The sequence below is a fragment of the Notolabrus celidotus genome, chromosome 19 (assembly GCF_009762535.1).
Source record: "Notolabrus celidotus isolate fNotCel1 chromosome 19, fNotCel1.pri, whole genome shotgun sequence".
NCBI classification, from domain to species: Eukaryota; Metazoa; Chordata; class Actinopteri; order Labriformes; family Labridae; genus Notolabrus; species Notolabrus celidotus.
The window spans coordinates 2,936,802-2,951,034 of record NC_048290.1 but is presented as its reverse complement, the minus strand read 5'-3'; the positions used below and the strand labels follow the sequence as shown (position 1 = coordinate 2,951,034).

Genomic DNA, 14,233 nt, shown 5'->3' with positions numbered 1-14,233 from the left:
CCGCTAGGTCAATGGCGCCCCAAGACTCAATTTTTGGAGACATAAAATTGGCTCCACTGACTAAAAGAAGTTTAATGTAACGCCTGCTAATAAATAGGATTCTACTCTAAAACTAAAAGCTCTATCAAAAATGGATCCCTTGTTTAAAACATGAACTTACATTGATGTAGTCTCAGTGATGTTTCCCTTTAGTTTCTGAAAAAGGCCCAAATAAAAAGCCAAACATTGGTGGTTGCCACATTTGAAATGCTAACATTTAATCAACCTTTAAACAGTCAAAGAATTGGAGCTGAGGTGGGTCTGAAGCCTCCTGGCTAACACCTACAATGCACCCACCTAGAGGTCAAATCAGTCACACCCTTCAAAAAAGTGCGACCAAGTCTTTGCCGTAATATAATCCTAATGAGTAAGTGATAAAAACATCACCCTTCCTGCAGTCTGAACGGATAATAAATGATCTAATCCAATCAGAAGTGTTTTTTTAACAAGACTGTAGACATGTTCAACTCTGCTGTAAAAATGGGCTTTGTAACATGGGTGTTAATGGTGATGTCTGGGCGTTTAAAGCCAGCCTCAAGTGGACACTTCAGGAACTGCAGTTTTTTTTCCACTTCAACACTTGCGTCACTTTTTTTTATTTTAAGTTATATTTTGGGGCTTTTTTGCCTTTATAGATAGGACAGCTGAAGAGAGACAGGAAATGTGGGGAGTAGAGAGTTGGGGAAGGACATGCAGATTCTGGTCCATCGGCCGGGAGTTGAACCGGTGACCTCTGCGACGAGGACTATAGCCTCTATGTTGGGCGCTTAGACCGCCTGGCCACTCACACTTCAAATTTTTAACACTAGAAGTAACCACTTGCTCATAATATTGTGAGACACAAAGAATTAACCTGTATAGGGCAGAGAAAGTTCTTAACCTTTACTTAGTCATCACCAAACAGAGAAGGCTGTATCACCAAACAGGAGATGGGAGTTTCTGGTCTGGCCCAATCTGTTCCTCTTTTTGTCTCATTGTGATTTACATGGATACTGTGTTGGACATAAAGCATCAATTTAATTCCTTGAAGATAAATAACAACAACCAACAGCAGACAGAAGATTGTGAAACATGAATTTGACTTCACGTGGCATGGGAGTTGCAGTTCTACCAGTACTACCAAAGAGAGGAGGTGGAGACACATCATCTATATTTACATTCATTCAATGCTTCACACAGATTAATGCTATAACTCCTTACATGGCTGGACAACACTCCCTCTCATGAAGCCCAACAGAGAGCTTGTGGGGGTTATTAGCCCTGCAGGTTACAGCAAGGTTAATTACATGTCTGAACACACAGGGAGGACAAAGAGGAGGGGCTTAAAGATGGATGAGAGGTGGTGATGGGGGGGTTGTTAAGAAGGAAGGCAACTTTTATAGACACAGATATGGAGTTAAGGAGGATTTATAATGTGTGTTAACCTGCAGGGGTGTGTCCAGAAGAGAACCAGGGTGTTTTTAATGTTGACTATATGTTGGGATATAAAAAGACAGAGAAATTAATTACAGTGTGAGTTTTATGTTCATACTAATCCTGCATGGTGTTGTGATATGTGATGAGCAACCTTTGCAGGATGAATTGTGATGTATAGACTTATATTAAAGGATGAATATTAGGTTTAAATAATATTTTGGTGTCTACACAATGTCTGTGTTTGCAACGTGTCCCTCCTGAATCCAAAAGAAATCCAAAACACATTTTAAAAACCGAACTCTGAACTACTAAAGGTCAAATGTGCACATGCAAAGTGAGGAAGCATTGCCTGTTCACTGAAATAGATTCAGACTTGTGCCAACGAGTATTGGGAGAACGATGAAGCTGTGATTTATTGTGCAGCTTTATTTTTGGAAACCAGCAAGATTATTAAATGTGTGAAAAGTAATTTGCCGCCTCTTGAAGATACAAGCAGCACTCCTGTTTTAGCAGATCTTTTAATAGCAGCCTGAATATGGTGCCGTATAACACATGAGTATGAGACTGTTTATTTCTGCACATGAAACAGAAAAAGCTCATCTGAATGTGGAGATTAAAAACAGAACATGCATCAATGATCCGGTGGTAAATGCTTTATTTGACATCTTTACTCAGGGAAAGTTCCCTGACAACAGCCTGACTTGCCTCGGCCCTGTGATCTGCACAGACCCCACAGAGAGCGGATACTTTTTGTCTTCAAACCTGCAAATGCCAAAGTGTCAAGTCACTTTGCTCCTCTGAGAAAATGTGACGCAAACAGGTTATTTAAGAAGCATGAGATTCAGTTTTTTTGTTTCTTATATAACAGCCTGTTTCAAAACCCTCTAATGCACTCTGAAGAATTTACTCTGGAGGAACCTGAAGCTTTGGAGCACAACATTTGAGCTGCATCATTTATGTATAGTGTGGAACCTGTTTTTATGATCTGTAAGCACAAAACAAACACTCACTCTGCAAGTTTAATAAAACATTTTATAATAATGTAACAGTAACAATCTACTTTGTTTGAAAAATGATGCTTCCTGTATGTGAACAGAGGCATTACACAAAGAAACAGGCTGCTTTTTAGAGGACCAAGTTACCCAGTATGACATGAACCTGATGATGCTGGAAAACGCTCCAGGGCTGTAACCCTCCTTTTCTTCTTTCACTTTCTTTCCACATCACAGGAACAAATAAAAGCCAGGGGACCAGAAACAAGAGGAAAAATATCATCTTGTTTTTGTGTTAAGTAAAACCTCTGTTCAAATAAAGTTGGGACGCCGAGTGAAATATTGATGAAAACAGAATTTAATGGCTTTCAAATCCTGTAAACTCTGTAAAGCAAAGAAGACTTATCAAACACTGAATCTTAAAAATGTTTTGTGTTATGAACAAACACAGAACAAGTTGTATAGTGCCGAAAAACACCTGGAGGAACATCTCCCAACTAACTAGACATGACACTGCATTAAAAAAGACATGACTCTGCAGTGGAAGTCACTGCATTAAAAACAGACATGACTCTGTAGTGGAAGTCACTGCATTAAAACACAGACATGACTCTGTAGTGGAAGTCACTGCATTAAAACACAGACATGACTCTGTAGTGGAAGTCACTGCATTAAAAAACAGACATGACTCTGCAGTGGAAGTCACTGCATTAAAAACAGACCTGACTCTGCAGTGGAAGTCACTGCATTAAACAGAGACATGACTCTGTAGTGGAAGTCACTGCATTAAAAACAGACCTGACTCTGCAGTGGAAGTCACTGCATTAAAAACAGACATGACTCTGTAGTGGAAGTCACTGCATTAAAAACAGACATGACTCTGTAGTGGAAGTGACTGCATTAAAAACAGACATGACTCTGTAGTGGAAGTCACTGCATTAAACACAGACATGACTCTGTAGTGGAAGTCACTGCATTAAAAACAGACATGACTCTGTAGTGGAAGCCACTGCATTTAAGAAAGAAATGACTCTGTAGTGGAAGTCACTGCATTAAAAACAGACATGACTCTGTAGTGGAAGTCACTGCATTAAAAACAGACATGGCTGTAGTGGAAGTCACTGCATTAAAAACAGACATGACTCTGTAGTGGAAGTCACTGCATTAAAAACAGACATGACTCTGTAGTGGAAGTCACTGCATTAAAAACAGGACCATCTGGCTTGCTATCAGCTCACAGTTCAATGGCCAGCCTCCAACAACAACTCTGGTCTTTAGTTTAATTCCCATGGCGTCCTATTGTGGATCTCTAACTGTCTGCTGGGTGAATTAGATCATTCTCTTGAATATTACTCATTTCTGGTTAACAACCAATGTGTGTGTGCTTGTGTTCGTGTGTGGGTGTATAGATGCTGTCAAGGGCACAGATGAGTAAGTGTCATGTGAAACTTAATGCAATGAGGCACATGTGGGCGTCAGGAAAGCCAGGACACATCAGTCAAAGCATTGTGTAATTATTGAGTTGACCTATAGTCCAGTGGGAGTGTGAGGAAAACATACAATCGCTGGATTCAACAACCAAACGCTCATTCATTAAAGTCAGTTAAATGGAGTGATTCTGCAGTAACTGGAGTCAAATCAAGACTTAGAGATGTGCTGGTTATTAAATATGGAGATAGACGTGGAGAGCATCTGGGGGAAAGGGGAGTGAAGCCTGCAGGGTGACGGTCCTGAAGATGAGAGACAACATTTGTGGTCTGCACCAAGAACCACAGTGAGCCTGAGGGAAAGAAGAGATGCTGTAGACCTTTCTGTTACTAGAGAGGATGAGCAGTGACTCAGTTTATCCCTGAGGTTCAGAAACATCCAGTAGCATGTCAGTGTGTGGAGATGAATAACCCGACGGTGGTGACCAGGAGTGGGGGAAGACTTGTACTTGGTGTTGGCTTCAGTAAAACTAACAAGTGCCTGAGCCTGCAATGCTAAAGGGATAGTTCAAAATATTTGGTACATGTTGGTCTGTTTCATAACTGATGTGGAGGAGAATCATCAGATCGCCATGCTGGGTCATTAATCCACGTAACAGGCCGGGTTCATGGTACATTGTTACTGAGTTATAACAAAACTCCTTCAAAGCCAACGAAGGAAACCACTTCTCTCAATCTCTCACTTTCTCCCTGTTATCCTCCTACTCACACACACACACACACACACACACACACAGACACACCAAGCTACACACACTCACACACAGAAGGGTGTAGGAGGTGGGCAATGCCATCCCATATTGCACTCTATAATTTGTCATCTTCCATTAGGACGGAGGATAATAGATGGATAGTGACAGTGATGTTAATTACTTTCCCCCTCCTTGTCAGCCAGAGGTTGGTGAAGAGACGACGGGAGAGGTAGAAAGAAAGAAAGAACGAAAGAGAAAGAATGAAAGAAAGAAAGTCCTTGGTATCATATTCTTACTGTATTCCATCATCATTTTTATCCATCATATTCTGCTTCAGCGTTTTATCTCATTCAGTTTCACTCGAGCAGCAAAATCTTTAGTCAGCAGTACTTCATTTTTTGTTGTCTCGAACAGATCAACTGAATCTCTCGAGTTTATAAGTTCACATTTTTCTGTACTCAGATCTCATTCTTGAGTCTCTCTTCAAATCAAACCTTCAGTTTCAAACTTGCAATTGCCGTCAACATGCACTATCTCTTTTGGCCTCTAGGGGCACTCTACTGTTAGAAAAATGATGTTCGATTCACTAGAGGTCTATGAGAAAAGGAGACTACTTCTCTTCTGCTTTACTACCTCAAGAAACATTTACTTACTGAGTTTATGGTCTTAAAGCAAAGTTTGAAGTGTTTTAATGCATCATGATGGTTATTTTTACACATTCGTGTAATAACAGAATTAGCTTGTAGCTACTCTATGAACTGTAGCAATGTGCGTTCATCCTCTTGTCTGAATTAAGTCACTGCTGGCTTCAAAAGGCCAATACGATCACAGCCTTAATGCCACACAACACTCCAGACTTCAGAACAGGAATAAAGGTAACTTTTGTTGGCAAAGTTTTGTGATGTAATACTGCAATGCATAATCAAAGTGTAGTATTTAAGCCTCCTACCACTAGTTGGCAGCACCTCCTTCCACTCCTCTCACTTGCCAAAGAGATCTTGTGAGAGTACAGGCCTCAGGAAGTTGTCCACAGAGTATGCAGCAAGTGTGCTGGACTCTCTCAGCTCAGCAGAGAGTCTCAGTGAAATGCAAAAGTCCAACGCTTCCCCAAGGATGACCCCTTTAAAGCCCGTGCACCTCACTGCCTTCCTGGGCTACAAGGCCGGTATGACCCATATTGTCCATGAGGTCGACAGACCTGGATCAAAGGTGAACAAGAAGGAAGTGGTTGAGGCTGTAACCATTGTGGAGACTCCTCCCATGGTTGTGGTTGGAGTTGTTGGATATGTCAACACACCAAGAGGCCTACGATCCTTTAAGACTTCTCTGAGCAAGTCTGTGATGAGTGCAAGTGTCGCTTCTACAAGAACTGGTACAAGTCCAAGAGGAAGGCCTTCATCATGGTGTTTCTGTGTTTCAAATACATGGGCCAGACATGACCATCAAACAGGCCGGGGGGGTCTGGCACCGAGTAGTTCCTTGAGTCCCTGACTCGCTGGTTGCTGGCTCAACTCTTGACCTCCACCATTCAGTGCATTTATATCCCCTTTCTCTCTGCACTTCTCCTCTCTCTCTTCTGAAATCTGATTTAAAAAAAACAAGAGGCTGAAAAAACTAAAAGAAGTATTACTTTCATGAAGTATTGATTTGATTTTAAAAACATGTTCCTGGAGATAACCTGAGCTGAAGCCCAGCTCTCACAAACCCCTCTGGACCGGTTTCAGCTGCTTAGTTTGCACAAAAAGCTGCAGTGAAATGACACTTTTCATTTCTGGACTCATGAATAGAATTCAAATTCAAACCCAACACTCACACTGTTGGCTCATCTCACACTGTGATCTGTATACTGATCATACACACTCCACAAACACAAGAGCTTCACTCACAGAGACTGAATATCAATGATAATTGAATGGCCTGCTCAACAATTGAATATAATCTATTTTACGGCGAGGTATTATTCAAGAAAGCTCTGTCAAGAGGAACGCAGGCCTCGGGGTGAAATATGGAGCGCAGAGTGACAGCGGCTCTATGAAGTATTGACTACTCCTCACAGGGATTCATGTTTGATTAAGCATCCCAGAGCGACAGGAGGTGATACATGGGAACGTAGGGTGAGGGTTAAAGAAGAGACTACAAATATTGATCAATGATAGGGTGGTAAACAGAGTGGGGGCAGAAAGCAGAGTGATATATAACATGAGGTGTGGACGTGGGTGGAGAGGGGGACGCCTTCTCTGACCATTTCTCACATTCTCCCTTCAGAGAGGAGCGTTTTAAGAAACTCACAGTGCATGGATGTCTTTAATGCACGCATGTTTGGATGTGTGCGTCTGTGTGCGGGGGTAATTGAATCAATGCACAGGGGCCGGTATTACCGTGCAGCTCCTCTGGAAATAACTGTCGCCTACATGACAAGGCTAATCCTATTACGACGCCGCTCAGTCTCTCTTCTAACAACCTCACGGTCTGCCGACGACGTCGTGTGGCACCAGCTCAGAGGAACCAGAGGCAGAAAGCAATCTGAAGTCATATTCTGCCGCCGTCACTGATCAATTTCCTGCAATGTGGAAGATATTTAACTGAGTCTGATGTCACTGTGACTCAGCAAGAGGTGGATTTAATAACAGCCGAGTCATCTTTGAAGACGATAGTGCAGATATATCGCATTAATGATCGAATCATTACCATCGTAAGGCCTGAGCAGTGTCATAAAAAAATGCAATGTGCAACTAATATTTCCATAAAATTAAAGAGGGCCTTAGAGCTGTGGGGGAGACCAGGTATGGTTGTAACACTTTTTGCCTCACAACTGAATGCCGTTCATATTTTTGACCAGAGTACAGTCCTGGCTAAGGTTGCAAGAAAAGTCAAAAAGTTGTCCAAACTTCCTCAAAGGCAACAAGTTGACCATTGGGGGTCAGCTTCTTAAATGCAGGACAGAAATGGAAGGCATACTTGATCTCTGTGCACAAGTAGCAGCTGAGATATTCAGAACAGAAGTGCATCTCTACATGGTTCAAGAGTCAATGCACAATATAAACAAGAAGGCTGTGTTTACATCCAAGGCCTGCGACAGCTGAGGCAACATCAGCCAGTGTCTGTTTGAAAATGGTCTTTAAATTAAGAGGATATAGAACTGATTGGATCCACCAACTCTTCTGTAACACTGATGATGATACAGTTTGGAATTAAAGGCTACTGAGAGAACAGTTATGTTACACACAATATATTAAAGAACAGGGATTAAACCATGTGATGTCGAACAAAACTGTACGATACAAAAAACACAATATGATGCAATAAGAGTGATACAAAATATGACACATTATAATACAAAATGATACAATACAACACATCACCATAAAAGATACCAACATAGCAGGATACATTTAAAGCAATTTAAGACTTCAATGCAATACGAAACATTGATACAAAATGATACAACACCAAACAATGAGATTCATGATGAGATACGACTTTGAGTACCATGAAAAGTGCTATACAATTCCTATCAATTATTATTTTTATTAATACAATACCATGAGAAACAATTGTATTAAATAGTTAACAATACAAAATAATACAATGTAAAAAGACCCAATCAAATACAAAACAGCACTATCAGTTAATCCTTGTGATACAATACAAAAATCGTTGAACTCCAATTCCAGCATCCAATTGGGAAAATGAAAATAGCGACGAGACAAGATATAAAATGGAGAAGAAACAAAGTTAACGTGTGATCAAGGAGGTGAAGTGGTACACTCCAGGTAGAAGTGAGGTGGTCTTGAAGAAAGAAGCGAACCTTGTTGAAAAGGGGGAGGATGCCACGGAGGCTGTCTTCAGGCACACCAGCTCGAGTCAAAAGCCTGTAAGTGTTCAGGCATAAAGTTAAAAATAGTCATCAGGAAAAAGAAACGCCAACTGGTTTCGACACTCACGGAGTCTTCATCACTCCCTGATGATGATATCAAACGTTGAACCTGAATGTTCTTGTTTAATGAGGAATATATGCTCATTTAAAATTTGATGCCAGCAACATGTTTGTAAAAAGTTGGAACAGGGACAACAAAATAAAACAATTTCACTTGAAATTTGATTTATTTTTGGAAATCATGGACGCCATATCCACCGCCCTAAAGTGGACCTTCTGACTTGTTATCAACGCACAAATCAAAAACCAGCATCCCTGATGGTACGCATAGAAACCCATGTCATGGGTAGCTTACACATTTTGAAAGGCTCCATTAATGCTGAACTATACATTTGCCTATATTTATAGCCTGCCTCCCTTGCCTTCTAATATCTAGCTGCAGACTCTACCAGCTGTGTGTTGGGTGGTTGGGGCTGCTAGGGTCCAGGTGGTAGAGTTAGATACTGTAGTATGGGTGTTTTCACTTCCTGGCTCTTGCATGTGGAGCCTGGGTTCGTTGAATGTGGCAGTACTGTAGGGGTTGGGTTATTAAATTGGGGTGTTCTGCTGGTGGATATGATGGAGGGGGGGTTACTCTGGGACACCAAAGTTAACTCTCCGAGGTGTCGTTGGCCGAACTAAAGGAAACATCAGTGAAGGGATAACCTCAGTGATGTGCTGGCTCTCGCTCCCCATCTGTCCTTTCTATCTCAGGCTTTAGGGGACATCAGGAGCCTTGGGGTAGGGTACTAAATTTATAAGTCAAGGGCATAGTGGGGTGGGTTTCTTCATCAAGCGCTCATCCTTTCTTGTGATTATCTCAAATGTGCTACAAACATGCACATATACACATATACTCCACATTAAGATGAGTTAAATCTAAAAACCTGTTGTGTGACAGAGTTGCACCATATCGTCTTCACAATAGTGAAATAGAGAACTTTAAATTCTGTCTGTTTAATCATTCAGTGCCAGTGTCAGCATGAACCTTCAAACACTTCAAAGTGCTGCTGAGCGTCGCAGAGGGAGCCAGTCGTGCCCTAACTGGCAGGCAGAGAGAAATCAAAGGGAGGAATGGTGGAGGCATGCGGCTCTCTCCGTACGGCTGGAGAGACTCAGAGAAGCTCAGCCAGAGACGGGGGAGCTCAAAGAGAGATGTATGAGATGGAAATATTGTGAGCCGTCTTTGTGCGTTATGTGTCATCATATCATTGTGTGACATTGATGAGAGCTGATTTGCATTACACTGAGGATTCCTCTTTTAAAAGAATGAAGCAGATGAGCGGTGAAGGCAATCAGAAACTTCCCTCCCACACCCGAATGTCTCACGCAACACTTCACCGTCCTATGACTCACAGATGGGAATTCCTCGGGTGGTGAATCCGGCTGCTACAGTATATCCTCGGCTCAGCACTTTCATCTGAGTCGAGCTGACAGGTTAAAGCTATAAATGAAACCCTCGCTTAATTACATCCATAACAAGCAGCCATTAGTTTGTGCAGGCCGAGGAGAGGACTCTGCTTTGTCCTATTAGTCTGCACGCCGGTTTGTCGCATCCATCAGGACTCCTTTTGCTGTAGTTAGAGTACAGATAATGTGCCTTCAGATGGACTGCAGCCATTAAAAGCCCAGCTTCATCTACCAGACCTCCTCCGTTCTCCTCACAGAGATAAACAAACACCAGGATACTGCAGCGTATAGGACGCAAGATAAAAATAGCATCCTACTCAGCTCAATAGAGTGCTTTAGATCTTCTCATTTTATATCCAGGAGGTGCTCGTGTGCCTGCACCAGCTTGAAAACAAAAATGTTTAGATTAACACAGTTTGATGCCACAATGAAATAAGCATAAAGCAGCTTTATGAGCTTTTACCCACCCAGCCGTTTCACATCTCAACCCACACACAAGATAACTTTCTGCCTTCCTCTCTGGAATGGTGCAAGATGTGCTCGAAGTGGGTTTGACTTTTGATGCAGCTGTTTTGCAAAAAATGACCTTGCATCATTTGGCCGGTCATTTGGATTGTGAGTCATTTTACAACAACTGAATAAATGTGCACTCAGAGAAATAATCTGTTGGGGAACGTAATAAGATTATGGAATGAATCTCCATCTGATTCAAATGCTTTCATTAAGCAAGACTCATTTGTTGAACTAACTAATTGTAAATGTGTTGAGTGAACATAAAGTATTGACGTTACCATTACTTATTTTAAATATTTGGGTCCAACTTCATTTGTGAAGGTTGTTTCAACATATTTACTGAGGTAGGATCGGACTTAGTTGTCTTAGGTCTTAGGTTATTATGGATAGCTTTTTTTGTAAGTTATATTTTTGGGCTTTTTCACCTTTATTGACAGGACAGCTGAAGACAGACAGGAAACTTGGGGAGTAGAGAGCGGGGGAAGACATGCAGCAAGTGGTCAACCGGCTGGGAGTCGAACCGGCGACCTCTGCGACCTCTGCGACGAGGACTATAGCCTTTATACGTGGGGCGCTTAGACCGCTAGGCCAGGGGTTCCCAAACTTTTCAGCCCGTGACCCTCAAAATACCGTTACCAAAGACTCGTGACCCCCACTGTCCCTCAAAGTGATTTAATGTGTCTTCATTTAGCTGCAGAAAATGACCCTACCTATATGAGCACGTGTCTGTGTTTCCTGTGCCATTATGAATTAACCTGCTGCTACTGATGCTTTTGATAATTAACTGTTCACTAACACTAAACTTAGGAGTCACCTGGGAACAAAGAAAGGCAGAAAACTCATTAGATTTTCTATTTTCAAGGTTTTATTTCAAGGTTAGCTAATTTGGCTACTATCTTTGTCGATATTTTTTCTTATAAAGGGTGAAATGTACTGTTTTTAGATAATTGAAGAGATAAAAACATTCTGGAAGACATCAGGGGGTCCCGACCCACACTTTGGGAACCCCTGCTCTAGGCCACCAGAGCCCCAATTGCAGTCAGTCACAGGCGATCTCTCCCAACTCCCCGTAATGGCTCTTCCTGGCCAGAAGCACGGTACCTTGGCTGATGAATAGGGCCTGTCACACCTTACTGCCACCTTCTGCTCTGGAGAGGTATTGCAGATGGGATCTTGTAGTTTTAAGGATTCTGCATGTCATGTTAAAACTACATGATTTAAAAATGTTTAACCACTAAACATGAATTAATATAATAGAAGCTGCATGTTATACTTATGTTTATAAAACAGACACTCATGTTGCTTTTTTTAAGTTTTTGAAAGGTGCAAAGTAAAATCAAGAATTTGATGTCTGAGGGTTATTTGAAGGATTTAGTCTCATTTGTAACCACTTCAAATTTCTCAATTTTTGCAGCCACATGTTTGAATATGCAAACAAAATAGGAAGTGATTCAAATTTGGGCATTTAATGCAATAATGCATAAAAAATCCAATGTGACGCCATTTGCAATGATAACACGTGAATAAAGAACAGGTAGTTGAAGCAGCACTGCAGCGTTGACGTATTTCTGCAGAGGTTTCAACACGTCATGTCATGCAGCAAGATGGACGCAGACATTTATCTGAAAACCAGGTTAATAGATTTATGAATTTATGACCTTCCTGGTTACTGTTCCGGCACAGCGTCATGAAAGTGTCTGCCTCTTTCCCTCAGGCTATCCGTCCTGGTCCTCTGTGTCATTTCATTCACATTAGAGCTGAAGAGGTCTATCTGCAGACCTGTATAGAATATCTTATAGTTAAACTGAGAACACGCAGCACACAGTCAAAGAGATGTATACATTGTTGAGAACTAGAAACTCAGGGTCTTTAAATTGGGAACATTTCTCCTGATTTTCTTTTACTATTCGGCTTCAAATGAACTTTTCATCTTTAAGAGCTCAAATAATTCAACTTGGAGGTCCTTCTCTCATCATATAAAGCCCTGAAAGCAGAATATTCAACATTATGAGCATATAAAACGCACTCGGTAGTGACCAGTGTGGATCATCCTGTGCCAAACATGCTTCTTGAAGGGTTCAGCACCATGGAGAGCGACAGAGTCCTGATCGGTCTCCTTACGGCTGACATTTTGCCTCGTCACAGCTGGTTTTAATAACATTATCAGTGCCTGATAACATTTTCCTTATAGATGCAGGGCCTGGTGTGCACACTGCTGCTCTGGTCTGGATCATTGAGACTTCAGTGGAGCAGATTCAGCTTTAATGTCATCACAAACAGATGTGCTTGATGAGAAAAAACACCGACCGTGCGTCATTAATGCATCCACCTCAGATGAGTTATATTAAAAATAAAGGCAAACAAGAGAAAGAGGAAGACAAAGGCCTAAATGTACAGAAGCTGGGGTCCTGAAAGCTGCCAGTCCAGGTTTGATTACAACCTATGACCCTCCTTCCAGTTTCCTACCCTGTCCACTGTACTATCCTTTCAATAAAGGCACAAAAAAGATCCAAAATACACTTTAACAAACAAGACCAGTACCCTGGACTGCATGAGTTTCAGCTAAACACAATAAACCAACAGCTAAGTGTAGAAATAACATCAATTCATCAAATACAGGCAACCCCAAGAGTTTGTTTTGATAACCACAAGGAATGACATGCTTCCCCTTCAGATGCATCCTGCAAACTGGGGAAGACCTCATCTGTGTGAACTCATTGGTGGGTCATTCACAAAAAACATGGTGCATTAATACATCACAGGCTCTCAAACACACACACACACAGAGAGAAGATAACAGGAGCTGTAAAGATGTCATGTCTCCACCAGGTGTCAGAGTTAGGGCGTTGATTTAGCTCAATGGTTAAGGCACAAATCCCAAACGCTGAGGCTACAGTCCTTGATTGCAGCGGTTGCAACCCACAACCTTTCTCTGCATCTCATCTACACTCTCTGCTCTCCACATCTCCTGTCTCTCTTCACTGCCCAATCCAATAAATCCAGATAAAGGCCCCAAATTAGCTCTAAAGTAATGACTGAGATCCTCTCTAGGTTCTCAATTTCTGCTCTAATGAAGGGCAGAAGTTGGGTCGCCACTGGGTTTGCACACATTTGCATTTCGAAGCTTCAAATCCAAAGCCTTAAGTCATCCAATCCCATCTGTAATCATGAAAAATATAGGTTACTGATATTTTGTTAGTATGGAAAGCTAGTTTGTTCTAAGCTAAGTTTATTTCAACCTGTCTTTAACCATCCACTCGTCCATTATCTCGGGATCTTGGGGGCTGCAGACAGTCCCAGTTGCTACTTAGGCAAGAGGTGGGGTAAACCCTGGACAGGTCACAAGTCAATCACAGCGCTGACATATAAAGAGAAGCAACCATTTATTCTCACACTTAAGGCCAATTTAGAGTCACCAGTTAATCTAACGAGCATGTCTTTGGACTGTAGGAAGAACCCTTGCATGCACTAAGGGGAACATGCAAACAGCACTCAGAGAAGCTCTCGGTCCAACCAGGAACCATGTGGCTGTGAGGCACCAGATCTGATCACTGCAAGATCCTGCAGTCTTAAATTTAACAGATACAAGTAACAGTGCTGCAGTGCCATCCAGTGTTCAGTGTGAGTGGAAAAAACTCATATCAACCTTTAAGAACACAAGATTCAAAGACGACTGGTCTCACAAACACAGATTTTTTATGCTGAGAAGCTGCAGCTGAAGAGCTTTGCAACCAAACTGGAGCGAGAGCGCTGACCTTTGACCCCAAA

General features: G+C 41.8%; 1 protein-coding gene across 9 annotated transcripts in view; it reads left to right on the top strand.

Annotated features, from left to right (window-relative positions):
* LOC117830698 (ceramide transfer protein-like) overlaps positions 1-14,233 on the top strand; it is a 152,170-nt gene that overhangs the window by 94,896 nt on the left and 43,041 nt on the right. The gene's annotated exons all lie outside the window — the stretch shown is intronic.